The sequence below is a fragment of the Anser brachyrhynchus genome (assembly GCF_964034855.1).
Source record: "Anser brachyrhynchus genome assembly, chromosome: 1".
NCBI lineage: Eukaryota > Metazoa > Chordata > Aves > Anseriformes > Anatidae > Anser > Anser brachyrhynchus.
Window position 1 is genome coordinate 36,195,703 of NC_137694.1, and position 6,660 is coordinate 36,202,362.

The window sequence follows — 6,660 nt, forward strand, 5'->3', positions numbered from 1 at the left end:
ATGAATTAGGGCCGCTATATGCTGGTATCAGCAGTTTCTCTGTTGGCCTATTGGCCTTACCAAAACACTTGCAAAACTACAAAAATAAAATCCTGTTACATCTTGGCAAACCTTCCATGTTAGTACTAACCTCCAAGCTGGGCAGACTCAGCAGCAGCTTCCATTTGACAGAGTCCTAAAATACTTCCAGGCATTCTTCCTACTGGGACGGGAGAAATGAAAGACAGTAGAACAAGATTATGTTTATTTTGGCATGTCCTTGAAGGCTGATGATGGGAGAAAGAAAAGTATTTCAGGTCCAAATCCAATTTTCTTCCAGGAAAATTGCTACCATAAGGCATGTTAGGACTGTCATTTTCCAATAGCTAAGAAAGAATCTAATGTTTGCGTAGTGCTCCGAGTCCAATACAAAGGGTTTGATGAATCAGCCAAAAAAAGTAAAGCTGACCTCATGAAAATGTGCCTGAAAGGATGACATAGAGTTTACACTGGATCCCAGGACTTTGTGTTGATTTTGTTGCTCTCTGAGTCCAGAAAGATAAGTTAAATAGGCTGTACAATGAGCCGTCCTGGGATCAGTCCAAAAGTGGTGCTGTAAAAGCCGTGCTGTGCAGCAAAACCAACAGGACTTCTGTGCGCTTGTTCTTTCTTCTTCTCCCAGAAGCTGAGGCAGTCACAGAGAATTGCATAGATTTCTTGTTAATCACCAGCCCATAAATCACCACTGCTAATCCTCCTGATAAGGAAACAGCTTGCAAAAGGTCATGCTACTGATTATTTTTGACACCGTAGTTCTCTGGGTGGGTCAAATTTCAGGATTTCTTCAGTGTCTCCCAAACAATAAAAACCAGTAAATGGGCAGGTAGTTTTATCTTGCCAATATAAATACTTTTCTCATCCTTACTACAAATCTGAACGCAGAGGACTGCTTGAATGTTAAAATTGTGACTCCGGTTTTAAAGAACTTAAAAGCTGAAAAGGCGCTAGAGGTGAAATTCAAGGGCTGAAAGAAATGCTCATCAGCAATAGGTGAATACCTATGTGCATTTCTGATGTACTTCGTTCAAAATTTGAAAGAAAATGCATCTGAGCACTGAAACTACACGTCACTAAAAGGGTGAGAGCAAAGTTTTTCAAAATAGGCTACGTAGTGTTAGTCCCCTAGGGTCTGGTGCTTCAGTGGGACCAGTATTTTAAGTGTCTCTGATTCACAATCCCATAAAGAGGCCTCAGCCTTCAGGTGAAACTGCTACACATTTTGAAAATCAAGAACCTTTCCAGATTTCTCTAGTTCAGTAGCCAAAAGCCGCTCGCCAGTTTTGAAAGGCTGGTCACACCGCCAGGCATTTGTGTGGTACCACACCTTGCCTCCTGACGGGCTGATAGCTCTGGCATCGTGTGCCTTGCTATGCACCTCTCCGAGCCCCCTTGGGACCTGAGTGCAGTTCAGTGGGTGCTGCCATGCCAGAACACGAGGTATTTACCTGGAGTACTGTGTCCAGTTCTGGGCTCCCCAGTACAAAAAAGACGGGGATCTCCTGGAAAGAGTCCAGCGGAGGGCAACAAAGATGATACAGGGCCTGGAGCATCTTCCCTGTGAGGAAAGACTGAGAGACCTGGGCCTATTCAGCCTTGAGAAGAGAAGACTGAGAGGGAATCTCATCAATATTTACAAATATCTTAAGTGTGGGAGACAGAGGGATTTAGCCAACCTGTTTTCAGTGGTTTGTGGGGACAGGACAAGGAGCAATGGCCACAAAATGGAGCCCAGGAAGTTCTGCACCAACATGCGAAAGAACTTCTTCACAGCGAGGGTGACGGAGCACTGGAACAGGCTGCCCAGGGAGGTTGTGGAGTCTCCTTCTCTGGAGATATTCAAGGCCCGTCTGGACGCCTACCTGGGCAGCCTGCTTTAGGAAACCTGCGTTGGATGGGGGTTGGACCCGATGATCTCTCGAGGTCCCTTCCAACCCCTTCGATTCTGTGATTCGGTGATTCTGTGGTATTTCTGATCTGTTGTCCTACAACACAGATGTGTTCAGAGAGGCAAGCTGTCCTAGCTCATGACTCACTCTCTCAGCCAGTCTTACACCGGCCTAATCGCAGAAGGATGATTTTAGGTAAATATCCTCAAATTGCTTCCTATTTGATATTCTGCACAGCCCAACCTGGCAATCCACACTTTGTGATTTTCAGGTGACATTCCATGATCTTCATTTTTTTAACCTTCAGGAGTATGCCATTTTTAGCTTAGGCTGCATTCTTAAAACAAACAGAACAGAACTGAAGCGTTGTACACAGGTTCCATGAAATGTGTTTTTTCAAAACATGAGATGCAAAATAAATGCATCAAACAGAAATGAGTCATTCACTAAGATCCAGATGAGGACATGGCTCATTGAAATAAAGCAAGTTGTGCAGGTGGCCACAAATAAAGGAAAATGAGTCTCTGAATGACTGAAATTAGCCCGATTCTTCCAAATGAAGTTATTCAAATGGCATAAATCTGTTAAATGTCATATATGAAGTTTGCTGTATCCAAGGAGTTTTGTTCAGGGCCCAAAATGCACGATTTCCACGTAAGTGATTTCTTATCTTCTTTTTTCTTTCTGCAACAGAGTTCTTTCCTGAAGGATAACAGTAGTCCCTGGCCACAAGAGGAGATCCATCTCAAGTAATATTTATGATGGGCGATGCAATGTTTTCCTCTCTAGCTGCTTATTTAAAATCATAGAATCATCCAGGCTGGAAACGACCTTTAGGATCATGAAGTCCTGACCTACATTTAGTACGTTTTAGAATTTGTGGGATCGTGGCACCTGACAACCCTCATCAGCAGGCAGGCTGCCACAGTGCTAGATGCTAACACACAAAATACTCTTGGAGGTGGGGTTCCCTGGGTTCAAGTCTTAGGGCAGGGCTGGGCAGAGCAGGGACAGCGCAGGTTTCTTTTGTCATGGTGGAAAGCTGGGAATAATAAATAAATCTTGAAATTTTGTATAAGACGTGAAAACAGTCCTATGCTGTAGAAGACAGAGTAAACCATTTCTGCCTAAAGAAACTCAAAAGACCCAAAGAAGGCTCCCTGACAGTCTGGGTGGGGCTTTAGCACCAAACCAAGTGTTTTTTCTTCTCTCTTTCATTTTTGTTTTCTCTTTCTCATACAGACTGTGTTTTCTGTTGAATGGCATCTCATCTAAATCACACGATGCTGGAAGCAGCCAAACTATCTGAACACTAAAACGTGCAATGTAAAAGTGCAAGCTGATAGTGGTGGTGGAACGTAGCAGCCCTGTTAGGACCTTGGTTGATGGTGAGGGGTTTTACAGGAGAAGCAACATGCTCTGTGAATGAACTGAACTAAACTTCAAGATAAAATGCATAGTAGTTTTTGATAGCCTTATTACTTGATTTGCTTATAAGTTAAATAAAGCAATTGTTACTTCAGGTGTAGCAGGAAGAGATTTCTTTATATCCCTAGATAAAAAGAATTGTATCAGAAACTAAGCATTTTTTAGCAATAATCTGTCGTCTGCCACCACTGTGTACATGGAAAAGCAGGTAGTTTGATTTCAAGATACTTTTAATTTCCTCAAACACAGCCCAGCCATCTTCAGCTCGTGGATTCTCTTTTTGAATCTCCTGGGGGAAACAGAAAATCAAGGACAGATGTGTTTCACCTAAGAGAGGTGGGAATGTACTGATTAATTGCTGTAGGGATTTAAATTGTGCTTCACACTTCCTTCAAGTGCTAGCAGAAATTTAAGACAGTCAGTGACATGCACTCTCTGGTATGCAGCCTTTAATTTCATATTGCTGTTGCTGGAGGGTTCACTTTATTCATTTAATAGCAATTTATCAATCTCTATCAATGCAGCCCCTTGCTGATGATTGTACAGGGCATCATGATTGCTTTACCATGAAAAATAAGTAGTCTTGCTCAGCCTAAAACTGCAGACAATATACCAGCTGGTGAGTATACATGCAGGAATTTGCAAGTTATGCCATGTTGTACCAATTTTCCTTCCTTCCCCTGTCTAATCAGACTCTGATTGTTTCTTCTTGTATGTCTCTCTTATTCTTTTATTTTCTTCCCTGTGCCCTATAAAATGAGCTGAACTGATTTTACCCAGCTGACCCTCTTTTCATGCTGTTATTTTCAGATTATAGCAAATTGCCTTCTATTTAGTAGAAATAACATTTCTTTGTCCCCATGGAGAAGCTCTAGCAGGTACCCAGTCTCAGCACAGACGTAATTAGGATCTTGCTGAATTTCTGCCTTAGCAAAAGCTCTTACTGTTACACAGTGTGCTGTCCAAATATCTCTCTGTAGGATATTACGTCAGCTGAGAGCTTGATCTTAAACATTTATAGTCTGATGTTTAAGATTTTTGACTGTCAGTCTATTAAAAGTTCAGTGAAAAGGATCATGTTTCCAGGAGCAGAAGAGAGAGCTAACTTCAAGCGCCTCTTTGCTATCCATTTTAAAGCAAGGAATGCTCTTTGCTCCCTGAATGAGACTTCACCTCCAACTGTAGATACCTGCACAGATTATGGTGTTTGACACCGGTGTCTTTGACATTGCCTCATGAATTTTGAAGTCTGACTTCAGTTTCTCATAAGGTAAGTTGCCTAGGGCCAAATCCACCAGAGGATTTTCACATCCAGTCTAAGACTTCAGGCAGCTCAGCGCTGCTTAGACTAAACTGTCCCAAGGATTGATCCTTTGAACTCCTTTGAGACAGCCTGTGCTGCTTGGCTGCCTGGTGAGCTGTGAAACACCACAAAGTGGTCCGTGAACTGGTTACTTCTTTGGTTCCTCAACTGCAATGCACATTCCCCACACGCATAAACAAAGAAGTTCCCACTGCTTCCAGTATTTGTGGTGGAAAACATAACACTTTGCTATCATTAAAGTATTTACAAGCATAAAATACAGTTGTATATATATATATATAAATTATCTATGTGGTGAATATTTAAGTACTATTTCCTCCATTATCAAAGTACTGTGAGGTAAGGTGGAAGACATTCCCTCTCTCCCCTGTTCCCAGCAGCTGTGTATTCCCTCGATTGAAAGCCTGCTGTTCATTCCAAAGCTCCCACACTTCCACCAGTGGAAACCCCTCCAGTTCTGCTCCTCCAGCTCTGCCAGAGTCCCCCACTCAGGTCAGAGATGAGTGACTTCATGCGTGTCTCCAGCCAAATGCCTCTCCTCCAACTCTGCCTTCTCCTGTATATTTCCCTCAGGGTTCATTACATGTCTGCAGCATGCCTAACGCACACCTTTTGCTCTGGATTCTTCAAAAAGAAAAGGTGAATGGTTTTGTTCTGAAAGCAGCACCTACGAAGGAGGGGATTGTACTTGTTCTTTCACGCCATTCATCACCTGGGGTGAGAGCACTTCCCCAGCGTGTGACTTGGGCTTGGCTCCCTCCTCCACTTGTGAAAACTTGAACCCACATGTTCCAGCTCCCGGATTAACAAATGCCTGTAGCGTCAGCATAGAGCTGGCCTGTCTCTATTTTAAGTCATCCCGCTCACCATGAAACCTTTCAGTATTCACAGGGATAGCAAATATGCATGAGTATGATCCTAGTATGTGTCGTTGGTCACAGCATTCCCCTGTGTTCATGCATTTCACATAGAATAATCATCAGATAAAGCACTACTGTACCGTCACTTGTTGCAAACCCCCTTTCCTTGTAAGGCAACCCACCTCTGTAGGGACCTAGGCGTATAACTCAGTACCAGGGACTCCACTGCAGAGATCACACGCATAAGTTGGCCACTGCAATTGCTGAGCGTAATGCCACTGAAACGCACTGGCCAAACCTAACTCTGTGTCTCTTGTCTGGTATGGATGAGAGCCACTATATCTATATAGTGTAAAACACTGCAGAGCTCTAAGCTGTAATGTTATGTCCCTCATACATAAATGCGGTGGCGTGTTCACAGGCTTCTCAGAGGGTTCAAGGAAAGCAGCAGCACAGGGTGTGCAGCTGTTCCCCAGCTAGCACGGGTGCCGCTGGCTCCTGTTCCTGCTGCACACCCCAGTGGCAATGTAAATAAGGAACCATTAGGCAGAGGTTAAAAAACATTTGTTTATAAATATTATGGAAAGAAATGGAGCAACAGTACTGTGCCTGAACACGTGTACTCCTGAGTTTTAGCTCTGGCTCCACAGCCCTCTCTCTGCCAATTTTCCTGTATGTAGAGCTGCAATACTTCTCCCACTGCCCATGGATGCAACTGTTGTGAAGCTGCATTTATCTGCTGGCATTTGTTCAGTACGCTGCTGTTCAGACTGTTGTACAGATCTTTACAGACAATCCTTACGTTGGACAAGTACACATTTTTAAACTTTGGGAATTTGAGGATACCTTGCTATCAATGTCTTGTAAACTTCTACTCTCATTTTGTATTTTCTGATTGAGATTTCATGTATGGTTTACAAATGCATTAAAAATTATTTTTTAAATCTATCAGTGCTATTCTGTTTAATACTTAAATCAAGCACTTAACTTGCTTCTGTGCCTATAATCACCAAGACATTTCTGCTGAACTACCGCTCCCCCCCTTTTCTTCTGTTCCCTTTAATTAGAGTTTTTCAGCTATTGATTGAACCTCCTTCACGCAACATTGGATTGTTTTATCAAA